This window comes from Nicotiana sylvestris, chromosome 2 (genome assembly GCF_000393655.2).
Source record: "Nicotiana sylvestris chromosome 2, ASM39365v2, whole genome shotgun sequence".
Lineage (NCBI taxonomy): Eukaryota > Viridiplantae > Streptophyta > Magnoliopsida > Solanales > Solanaceae > Nicotiana > Nicotiana sylvestris.
In genome coordinates this window covers 137590060-137603040 of record NC_091058.1, presented here as the reverse complement: position 1 = coordinate 137603040, position 12981 = coordinate 137590060, and the positions used below count along the sequence as shown (strand labels likewise).

The following is a 12981-nucleotide window of genomic DNA, read 5'->3' as shown; positions in this document are numbered from 1 at the left end:
TGAAGGGAATAGAAGAGTTTTTGAAGATTACGGGAAATTTTGTAAGTAAAGCTTGAGAAAATTATAAAGAGGATCTATTTATAATATTGCTATGACGGTTGGAAAACACTAGTGGCCGACCGTTAACTGGCACTAATTAATGGTCTTGGGAACTGTGCATACGTGACGCTTCAGTCGCCTCCGTCGCTTACATCACGGGGGTGACGTCGTAATCAGTCGATATACAAAATCGAAGAGTCAGTTTGTTTCTTCTCATTACACTCCAAGAAACGAGGGGACTATCTGTATACGGGTAAAATCGGGCTTGCCCTATTTTGCCATTATTTCGAGATCAAAGAACTGCATCGAGGGTCAGCCTCGTAATAGATCAAGCCTGAGCACGAAGACAAGGTACCGAGTTTGGAGCTCGAGGTACCCATTGAGATCGAGGTCCCCGACGATCGATACCAGATGTGATCAACTTCGAACGAAACATAATTACGGAAAGGCGAAATATCCGTGACTGGTCAGAGGTCATGGCGGAATTCTCGGAACAGATCAAATTAAGGGAGGTTATTTGTATCAATCATGGGATTTACTTCCGTAATTAGAATTGTATCACAATTAGGATTCCTCTAGTATATAAAGAGGGGTCCCCATCATTTGTAAACACCTTAGATTCATGCAGATCAAGGCAATATAATATTTCCCTATTGTTCATCAACTTATTGTTCTTTAACTGTTCTTACTTTACCACTCTTGAGGGTCCAACTGCTCGAGCGCATTGTCCAAGCATTGGTTAGTTTTACATTCTTGCCAATTCACATCATTTATTTCTAAGTTAATCAATTGGTATTAAGTGAAATCACGTATCCTTAAAACTACATTACAAGTTTAATTGTTACTCGATTTTAGGGTAAATAGTTTGGCGTCCACCATGGGGCTAAGGATAATAGTGACTGCTTAATATTAACCTTCATAAACACTACTTTCACACTTGTTCTTGTAAGTGTTTTTTTTATTTCAGGAATCAACATGTCAAACTCTCTAGCAGTACCAACTCACACTGACACCGACCCTGGTCTTCATGGAGAAAACGAACACGTAGTCGCCCCGAGAAACGGAGTGCCTCCAATCAATGTTGACGCACCACAGGCCGTGGACCCAGTTGATGTCAGTTCTCGTGTCGCCATTCGTAGAGATTTAGGCGCCGACTCTGAAAATAGCATTCGCAGAGACGCTCGGGCAGCCGATCAGAACGTGCAAAATGGTGAAGAAGGCGAAATTAGCCTTCGAATGATATTTGACAGGTTAGTGGTTGCGGTTTGTTTCTGTTGGTAAGATTGTTGTTTTGGCCAATGGCCATTCACTTTCCTACTTTCTAGTTCTGTTCAATGTTTACGTATTAAGATAGCCATTTCTTTTTCTTAAGTATGCTCTTTAGTTATGAGAATTTCACGTGATTTCTGGTTGTTTTTTTGTTTCATACTGTTTGGTACTTCTATTGTACGTTGTGATTTTCTCAGGGTATTGTTGCATGTAACCTTTTGACTATGTTTAAGTATCTTGTGGAATTCTAATCATTAGTGAAATCAGTACTGGTCTAAATATCAAATAGAACTTTTTGTTGTAACATCAACATACATATTTCTGTAACCGGATGGAGAAAATATGCAGATTTGCCTATCCTTTTATGAAGTCAAAAACAAACAAGCCTCATGGTTCACCAACAAAGTTGAACGTTCTACTGGGAATACTGGTACATAAATTTGAATGTGGCTTATCATCCGAAAGGTCATTATCTTTTCCTTTTTTATTTTTTTTTTGTCTTAACATTTTTCTATATAGTTTTATAACTTGTTCATTAGTCATTTTTGTCAAGGGAAGTATAACTTTTTTGCAGAGAGTGCCTCTGAAGAGAGGAATGCCCGACGCACACTGTTAGAGTCATCTCTTCGTGAAGTTATGTTCCAGATAATAAAATGTGTAAATAAAAAAAGGACCATATTCCTGCAATACCAAATCTTGAGTGTGTCACATTTCCCTATGACTTCTCTATCTCAAGGTAATTTCCTCCCTTTCTCTAAGTTGTAAACATATATTTAAATTGTTATCAGTGCAGCTTGTTGAGTAGCCAGTTATTTTTGTGTCTGACACAACCTGCATGACTATTTTGGCTAATAATGTTCCTTCTATACATGTGGTATTCTTTTTCTCATATATGCTCATTTGTACAAATAATGCACTTACATCTGCCACTTGGATGCTTATGAAAGATTAAGTTTGTTGTGGGATATATGTGGTTTTTGAGCCTACGTTTTATAACACTCAGCTCAGCAATTGCCTTGTGCCAAGGACGCATACTCAGCCTTGGCTCTAGTACTCTGATCAGTTTCTTCCTTCTACGTCAATTTTGTCCCTTCTGCTTCTAATGGCTGGTCAATGACCTATTTTTCTGGTAGAAGTTTTGGGTGTTCTTGTGGTGTCAAATGTTTGACAAGACTCCTAAATCTTTTGTGTGAGGAAAAGTAGATTGGAAATGGACCACTAATTACAATTGAAAACCAAACTTAGAGCCCTAGGATTCTGGTTTGACTCCATTATTTGAATGTTTTGGTTATCTTTCCACATGTATGTACATATATAGATGATAAATTATACTTAACCTTATGTTATATCATGCACAAGACAACTTATTTAGCTGATAAAACTATGGTGCATGTTAATCTCTCTGACCATAAATTCTACCAGTATAAGACTGGGAATGGCATCAAATAATTGTTAAGGACTCCCCAAATTGATGACATCATAAGATCTCCCCTCTTTATAAAGAAAGAAAAAAGGGGTTTAGGATGACAATGAAGAAATAAGAATATATAAGATAAATTGAAGTGGCATATTTGTCAGAAAGTTCATGATTGTAAATAAGTATTGGTCTTGCTAAAGCCCTTTATTTTATTGTGGGAGGTCATAGTAATTCTGGAAGCTAGAGGATAGCTTTCTGTACTGGAACAAGTTAGTTCACAGTAGTACTATTTAACTTACACTTACATAAACAAGTTAGTTCAAAGTAGTGCTATTTAATTTACACCTACATAAATATGTAGCTTTATTTAAAAGAAACTTGACATGTATCACATTCCAGCTAAGTTTTGTTTTGCCTTCTTTAGTTCATCAGATTCTGCTTTGGAATGGATGTGATCAGGAGAATGCTGCAGACTGGGCATCCAACTATGCTCAGTTGATCAGAAATCTCCTGAGAGGAGGCCAATCTTCTCTGTATCCCCTTCATTAAGAGGTAAAATGGTTGTTAATCCAACGTCTGGCAATGTGAATATTTCAGGCCAAAGTCGAGTTTGTGTGTTATCTAGTGGCCAAGGAGTCGCACAACTGAAAGAAATTGAAGCTATAGATACAATTTCCACTTCCTTATAGACTATGAAATTCTGCGAGTGACAGATCTTCCTGTTGGGAATAAACCCCCACAAAAATAATATTCACGGTACTAAAAGCAGAATAATAACGTAGTACCGAGATACGGTAATTAAAAAGAATAAAAGAATAAAAACGATACCAAGATTTTTACGTGGAAAACCCTTCTTGAATAAGGGAAAAAACCACGGCCCCGAGAGGAGCAACTGATATCACTATCGCAAGTAATTTTACACTTTGTAGGTCCGAGTAAAATACTCCATAGACCACTACAACACTCAAAAGAAATAACCCTCTTTTGATATTCCCATCTCACTACAATATCGCTCTCTCTCTATTTTTCTCACAGATTATTTTCTTATACTCTGTCTGTGAAACCTCACTCTTTCTTTCTAACTCTAAGATATATTTTTTCTCTAAGATTGTGTGTGTAGAACTGAGAGCCGAAGCTCTCCTTTTATAAGCAGAGCCTCTCTTTTTCACGCCTCCTACAATTCATATTTTCCTTCTGTAGCCTACCCTTTTTGACAATGCAGAAGATAAGAGTGGCTGCCAACCAACAAAGGAAGAAAGTCTTCCTTAAATCATGGGCTGGACCCCACAATCTCCCCCTCCATTCCCATTCACTTGAAGGAGGTAACACTGGAGTTTCTAGTTTGAGTGCATGCCCACAAGTTCTTTGCAAAACTCGAACTTGTCTCTTGGTACTACCTTGGTTAGCATATCTGCAGAATTCTCACTTGTATGGATCTTCTTGACTTGTATAGATCCATTCTCAAATCCAGTGATATCTCACGTCGATATACTTCGTCCTTGCATGATACATGGTGTTTTTGCTCAGGTCTATTACACTTTGACTATCACAATAGACGACATACTCCTTCTGATATAATCTAAGCTCTCGAAGGAACCGTTTCAGCCAAACCATCTCTTTGCCAGCTTCAGTAGCGGCAATATACTCTACTTCAGTTGTAGAGAGTGCAACACACTTCTGCAACTTTGACTGTCATGATATAGCTCTCCCTGAAAATGTGAACATGTATCTTGTAGTAGATTTATAATTATCAAGATCACCTGCCATATCAACATCTGTATAGCCCTTCAAGATTGGATCAGATCCTCTAAAACACGAGCAATCTCCTATAGTACCTCTTAGGTACCTGAGTATCCACTTGACTGCTTCCCAATGTTCCTCTCCAGGATTTTCAAGGAATCTGCTAACAACACCAACTGCATGAGCAATATCAGGTCTGGTGCATTCCATTGCATACATCAAGCTTCCGACTGCTGAAAAATAAGGAACTCTAGCCATGTTCCCTTTCTCCTCCACTGTTTTAGGACATATCTTCTTGCTCAACTTTAGATGACCAGCAAGAGGTGTGCTGACTGGCTTAGCACTTTTCATGTTGAAGCATTCCAATACACGTTCAATGTACTTCTCCTGAGATAGCCACAACTTTCGGTTTGTTCGCTTTCGAACTATCTTCATCCCTTGAATTTGTTGTGTTGGGCCCAAGTCCTTCATATCAAATGACTTGGACAGATCTCCCTTCAACTTTGCGATCAGCGCCTTATCTTTTTCTTTCTTCTGTTCGAAGCCTTTAACCACCAATCGAGCTTTGTATCTGACCAACTTGCCATTTCCATCTTTCTTGAGCTTAAAGACCCATTTGCATTTGAGTGGTTTTTTACCCTTTGGAAGTTCAACCATCTTGTACGTGCCATTTTTTTTTGTAGAGATGCCATCTCTTCTTGCATGGCTTTCATCTACTGGTTCTTTTCTGAATGGGACAACACCTCCTTAAGACTTTCTGGCTCCCCTTCATCACTGATGAGGACATACTCTATGGAAGGGTACCTGCATGACTCTACCCTTGGCCTCTCTAATCTCCTCAGAGATTGAGGTTGTTCTTCTTCCTGAGTGGGGTGCTCCACTGGCTCGACACCATCATCAAGTTGCTCCCCTGCTCAATAACCTCATCAGGTTTCCCCCTGCTTGGTAACCTCGTTGGTCGTACTTTCTGTACTTGTGGGATAGTTAGAAGAAGAAGGAATAGTAACAAGGTTAGGAATTATACTATTTTTGGCCTTCTCTGACATATCAGTAGTAGTTCCAGCTTCACTTTCTCGGAAGACTACATCTCTGCTTCTGATGACCTTCTTCTTTACAGGATCCCACAATCTGTATCCGAATTCTTCATCTCCATATCCAATGAATATGCAGGGAACAGATTTATCATCCAACTTTGTTATCTGCTCCTTTGATACATGTGCAAAAGCTTTGGAACCGAACACCTTCAGGTGTGAGTAGGAGACCTCCTTGTTGGTCCAAACTCTCTCTGGGATGTCAAACGCCAACAGAACTGATGGACTCCTATTGATCAGGTAACAGGTTGACTGAACTGCTTCACCCCAGAATGACTTAGGCAGTTTAGCCATTCTAAGTATGTTTTTCACCTTCTCAACAATGGTGTGGTTCATCCTCTCGGCTACGCCATTGTGCTGTGGGGTTCCAGGAACTGTCTTTTCATGTCTGATCCCATGACTTGAGCAGTACTCTTCAAATTCCCTTGAAGTGTACTCACCTCCATTATCACTTCAAAGACATTTTAGCTTTCGACTCGTCTCCCTTTCTACCAGAGCATGAAACTTCTTGAAAACTTGAAACACCTGATCATTGGTTTTCAAAATATAAATCCATAATTTTCGTGAAATATCATCAATAAAAGTAACAAAATATTTATTACTACCCACTGATTGTATTTCCATTGGACCACAAACATAAGAATATACTAGATCAAGTATATTTAATTTTCTTTCAGACGATGTCTGAAATGAGACTCTATGCTGCTTACCAAATAAACAGTAGTCACAAGGTTTTACCATTATACCTTTTGCATAAGAAATGAGTGATTCCTTGGAAAGAATCTGCAATCTGTTCTCGCTCATATGACCCATTCTTCTGTGCCACAAATCTACAGAAATCTCATCTTGTGTCGCATTCAATTCACCTTGGCATAATTCTGTATTTGTTTTGTACAACGTGCCACGAGCAACTCCCTTTGTAATCACCAATGATCCCTTGGTGAGTCTCCACTTTTGATTTGCAAAATAGTTCTCGTACCCATCTCGGTCCAAAGCAATTCTCGAGATCAAATTCATCCGCAAATCAGGTACATGTCGCACGTCCTTTAGAACCAATGTACATCCAACATTTGTCTTGATACAAATATCACCAATCCCCGCAATCTTTGAGTAACTTGTGTTACCCATTCTCACAGTGCCGAAATCACCTGCTACATATCTGCAAAAAAGATCTCCTACCGGTGTGGCATGGTAAAATGCCGCTGTGTCAACCACCCATTCCGACTCTGGACCTGACAGGTGCATGCATTCCTCTTCCTCATTTATAAAAAGGACAACATTATCATTGTTTTGCACTATGGCGGTTGTGTTGTCGTCATTCTTCTGGCCACTGTTTCACCTTTGCCCTTTCTTGAATTTGGGCAATCTCTTTTGAAGTGACCTGGCTGATCACAATTATAGCAATTTCTGGCTCTTGATTTGGATCGGTTCTTTGACTTCCCACGAGCTTTGGATCTACCATAGTTGCTCAAACTCCTTTGATAAATCCTGCCTCCACCTTCTATGATGAGAGTCTGTCCTTGATTTTCAGGCTTCTTTTTCATCTTCTCATTGAGTAGAAGAGCCGATGTGATATCTTTTAACTCAATGGTAGTCTTACCGTGCATGATGGTTGTTGCCAAATTATCGTACAAAGATGACAACAAGTTTAATAGCAAGATCGCCTTATCTTCTTCCTCGATTTTCACTCCGAGGTTGGCGAGCTGTGTGATTAGTCCGTTAAAAATAGTTAAATGTGACAAAAAAAATCATACCTTCACTCATGTGTAAGGCATATAACTGCTTCTTCAGGTATAATTTATTTGTCAGCGTTTTGGACATGTGTAGGCTTCCAACCTTGTCCAAATGCTACGTGTGTGACTTCATCAATGATGTTATTTACTACATCATCTGATAAGTGCAACCTGATTGCTCTAGCAGCGCTTTCATCCAAGTCAGCCTAATTCTCAACTTTCATGGTGTCAGGCTTTTTAGCATCAACATCTAGTACTTTGTGTAATCCTTGTTGGATGAGCAGATCCCTCATCCTTCTTTGTCATGTTGATAAACCATTATCTACGTTGAATTTTGCTACCTCGTACTTTTCTCAGGATATTTTTATTTTTCATCGCGTATAGTACTATCGAGAGTGAATAGTATTTCCGTGAACAAGTAGAACCTGTGCTCTGATGCCAGTTGTTGGGAATAAACTCCCACAAAAATAATATTCACGGTACTAAAAGCGAAATAATAACGTAGCACCGAGATATGGTAATTAACAAGAATAAAAGAGTAACAATGATACCAAGATTTTTACGTGAAAAACCCTTCTTGAATAAGGGAAAAAATCACGGCCCCGAGAGGAGCAACTGATATCACTATAACAAGGAATTTTTTACATTTTGTAGGTCCGAGTAAAATACTCCAAAGACCACTACAACACTCGAAAGAAATAACCTTCTTTCGATATTCCCATCTCACTACAATATCGCTCACTCTCTATTTTTTTCACAGACTATTTTCTTATACTCTATCTCTCATGCATACTGCAATTCATATTTTCCTTCTGGAGCCTACCTTTTTGACAATGGAGAAATAAGAGTGGTTGCCAACCAACAAAGCAAGAAAGTCTTCCTTAAATAATGGGCGGGACCCACACCTCCCATATAATTGGTCCTGCAACTATTACCCATTAACTGCTAAAATTAGTAAGCGGTCATATGCTAATGTTTTTGGAGACCAATTAAATACCACGAGGTGATGTTGTTCATATGCCGTGTGGGATTGCGAGAGGATGCGGGAGTCTAATGCCCAGATAATTTTCTATGTTTTACCTAAATAAGGGGCGCTCGGGTATGTTGAAGTTGCACCAATGTTTAAGTGTGTCTCGAGGGTGTCTTTAAATACACCAGTTCAACGGTGCCAAGCAAAAGAACACATCATTAGCTCTACCTGGAATTAAGGATATATCCTGGAGAGGAGCCAAAACTTTAAAATAGACATGGTCTTATTTTCAAGGATACATGAGGATATATTCTACAGATACAAATGTCCTATGTTGCCCTTTGACAGTACGTGAGGATTCATCCAAATGCTTTTGGCTCGCTTCATATCTTTTTTTTTTTTTTTTTTTGAAAATCTTTGTACTAATTCTCATCCATTCACAAAGAAAATAATGTTACTTTATATTACTCGTAATATACTTACCTAAAATCTTAACGTTACAGTGGAATAGGGATAGCTAGCAGAGGTTGAGCTTTTGCCAAGGTAATACCAAAATTTTCCTCCATGTCCAAATCTTTAGGTGCAATTCCACCTTGTAGCTTCCAGTTTAACGTATTTAGCAATGAACCTAGGGCTACTGGAATCATCCTGATAGCCAAAGGCAATCCAGGACAAATTCTCCGACCAGCACCAAATGGTATGAGCTCAAAATCCCGACCTCGAACATCTATTTCTGACTCCCAGAACCTCTCTGGGTTAAAGACCAACGGATTTTCCCATAGGCCAGAGTCGCGCCCAATTGCCCACACATTCACTAGAACTTGCGAGTCTTTTGGGACAACATAGCCACAAAGCTCAACATCATCCTCCACTTTGCGCGGAATTAAGAAAGGAACCGGAGGGTGTATTCTTAAGGTTTCCTTCACGATGCATCGCAAGTAAGGAAGCTGTGCAACATCAGCTTCATCTACTAGTTTACCTCTGCCAATCACATGTGCAAGTTCTTCTTGGGCTTTCTCTAAAGTATGTGGATTCTTAAGTAGTTCTGCCACTGCCCACTCCAACGTATTTGATGTTGTATCGGTTCCTGCTACAAACAAGTCCTGTAAAACTTACTATTGTAAGATCCTATGATGTAGATGCCATATATAATCTAGTAAAAGGTTACATAGCATATGTTGCTTTCAATTGGACAAACTGAAATGTGGGCACGCAAAAAAGGGGACCAAATACTGTTGATAAGGCGAGGCGTTGTTGCCACAAGCATTAAACAAATCTAACAAACATTAAACTTGGTGAGACATAATAAAATTCAATAAATTAAAAGTGTAATTTATCTATAGTTTAAAATTTTAAATGAATTGGCCACACATGTCTACATCGCATCAGTGAAGGCATGCAGCTGGAGACAACATGTTCTGAGTTCAAATCTTACTCCTAGCGAAAGAACAAAAAAAGAGAAAACATATTTTCACATGTTGGGCTATGAAATAAAAAAGGTTCACAGGCGAGGAGATGTCGAGACATAATACAATTAAATATTCAAAAAGTATACTCGCTCTAGCAACTGAATTTTTAGATGGACTAATCATCAATCTATCGCAACCTCAGAAATAATAGAAGGAGCAGGGAACAAACCAGACACATATGCTCGATGTGATTCCTGTCAAGCTCTTCTGGGCTAATGTCGAGAAGGGCATCTAAAACATCAACATTTGCATGGTTTCTCATTTTCCTTTCCTTTAGCCGTTCATCAATCAAACCACTCATAAGGTCAAGAAATCTGGGTAAGATGATCGGTCATGCGCTGCCTTATATGTTGTGGATCAATTTTCTCAAGAAAAGGGAAATAGTCCACCAAATTTGGTTTACCAGCCTCGACCATCATGTTCCACACCAAGTCCTTAAATTCCTTAGCGGAATCAGAAAACGGGTCAGTCAAATCTTTAGAGAAAATGGTGTTTGATAGCAAATTCAGGGAAGTTCTAAAAGCTGCTCTGCCAATATCCACTGCTTCACCATTGTAGGCCCTCTTGTGACAAAAATCAATTAGCTCCTGGATCTTTTTACTTCTGAGATGCTCACTAACATCAAGCTTGTTACCTGAGAATACATGTGATAAAATCAATCAACCTTTAGTAAACCACTCAACCAACTCGAAATAGAACGTACGGGTTGGGTGGGTTATTACCCTATTTGGCCAAGCCGGAGAAATCAGCTTATTTTGAGAAATATTTTTTTCAAAAGTGCTTTTGAAAAAAGTACTTTTGGAGAGAACCAGTTTGTGTTTGGCTAATCAGTTTGAAAAGAATTTTTGAGAAATAATTTGTGTTTGGCCAAGCTTTTTAGAAAGTGCTTTTAAGTGTCAAATTACGAATAAGGACATGAATAGATGTACTTAATAATTAATATTATAAGTAAATAAATAATCTCAAAATTTTATTATTACATGAAATAATTAAAAAATTAATTTTATTTAAGTAAAATATGAAAATAAAATAAAAAAGTACTTAATTCTTTTAATATAAGTTAAATATATTAAAATTCGTTCAACAAATATAAAAGCATTCACCCCTAAAGTCACTATATATTAGAAAGTTTTCCTAAAAATAAAAAGAAATATTTATAAATTAATATCCTAAGTATTAGGTTTAAGGGTTATTTTGGTATATACTATATTTTATTAAGGGTATTTTAGGTAAGAAGAAAAGCCAAAACTGCTTCTGCTTCTGCTTTTGGAAAGAAGCTACTTTTTTCTGCTTCTCTGAAACTGTTTCTACTTCTTCCCAAAAACACTTTTTTTTCCCAAATAAGCTTGGCCAAACATCTCAAGTTAGAAAAAAAAAACACTTTTGACCTCTTGAGAAGCTTGGCCAAACAAGCTATATGACACGTTTCTTGATTAAACTACAAACGAGTCAAAAAAGTATTGCCCGAAGGATCAAAATGCAACCCCAAATGCACAAAATTTACTTTGGAGAATGAAATTTATGTAAATTTGAAAGAATTTAAACTAATAATTCAAGAACATTTAGATCAATTTTTAATTTTGTTTTTTACAAAAATCAAATTAAAGAAAGATGAGGTTGGATCATGTTGAACGGGTTAGGTTACGATATGTTAAGTTAAATTAGCCCGTGGATGTATAATATATGTGTAATCCATGTATAATATGTGTATAATCATATATAACGAATGTATAATATATGTATACTGACTAGAAAAATAATTAGTACATTCGACTAACTATTTGTATAAAGATCCCTTATTTATTCATCTTGCCCAACTTGGTTGACAGAAACTAACTTTGAGCGAGCCGGGACATGACGGAGCAAGTGCATACATAACCATTTCCAGGGATGCTATTTAGAGATTAACCAATACTTATTTTGTTCTGAAATATTAAACTAAAAATCTTAACTTCAGGACAATTAAGAATATTTTTGTCCTGACAAATTGAACTGAAAAACTGAAATTCAGGATACGATGGTTAATTCCTAAATAGCAGCCCGTTAAAATGGCTATTTGGTGTCGTTTCTACGGACATGGCTCTTTTATCAAGTTAATCTGCCCAAGTTTGACTCAACCTGTCCGTTTTGCAACTAGAGACGAATACAATATAGTGTTGAACCGACGGGTTGAACTGAACTCATAACTTTCGATGTGGAGTAAAAATTTATATGTAAAAAAAATTATAAAATTGCAAAAATAATAGATATGAACTCATAATTTTAAAAATATAAAGGATTCAATACTAAAAATCTTCAAAGTTGAACCATAAAATTGAAATCTCGGATCCGTCTGTGCTCGCGACCAATATTACCTGAGAAGATGTTAGAGTTCATAATCTTGCGAAGAGTTCTCCAGCGAGAGTCATTGACAGGTAACCAAATAACAGAAAAATCATAGTGATTGCAGGCACGGAGAGCGTCAGGAATACACCTATTGGAAAAGGTCAAATCTTGTTTTTGCATGACTTCTCTAGCCAAGACTGATGAGGAAATGACCACTGTGTTTATTTGGCCAAACTTGAGATTCATAATTGGACCATGAGCTTTTGCGAGTTGAGCAAGTGATTTGTGAGGTTTGTCACCAAGCAAATGAAGGTTTCCTATAATAGGCAAAGGAAATGGACCTGGTGCAAGTCTTTTACAGCTTTTGGCTCTTCTAAGTGACATGAATCCACGCACCAAAATCCAGGCGAATGACAGTCCAACCAAAATGGGTACATACTCCATTTTTCTTTCTTCTTATAAATTTCTTGGCTTACGAACTAGAGATTTGGAGCTGCGCGCGTATCTTGGTTTATACTGGAGTCTTTGAGGCCTTGTCGAATATTTTTTCTATATCTGTATACTATATAAGTTTAAGAAGAAAGGTTTGGAAAAAGCTATATGATATTCCTTGTGTACTTTGCTACGTATGAATTATTAGTGCAAGTGTACATGATATAAACGTGTGATGGATGGATGCAATTCACCCGGAGCGAAATTCCTGGTAGGAAGTGTTTTCCTCTTAAATGAATTTTGCATGATTGTGATTTTGTATTAGTGGGGTCAATGGATTCTAAATATTAAATGACTATACAAAAGAAAAAGTTGATGCACAAATAATATTTATTCACACTTGATTTTTTTATTAAATCAAATAATTTGATCTTAATTATTCTTAAGAATCACAAATTAATAAAATAACATACTATCAATTTATCGGTTACATGAT

At 37.5% G+C, this 12981-nt stretch overlaps 1 pseudogene; it reads right to left on the bottom strand.

Moving 5' to 3' along the window:
• Positions 1-8514: 8514 nt before the first annotated feature.
• On the bottom strand, positions 8515-12660 carry LOC104238934 (geraniol 8-hydroxylase-like; annotated as a pseudogene).
• Between the last annotated feature and the right edge of the window lie 321 nt (positions 12661-12981).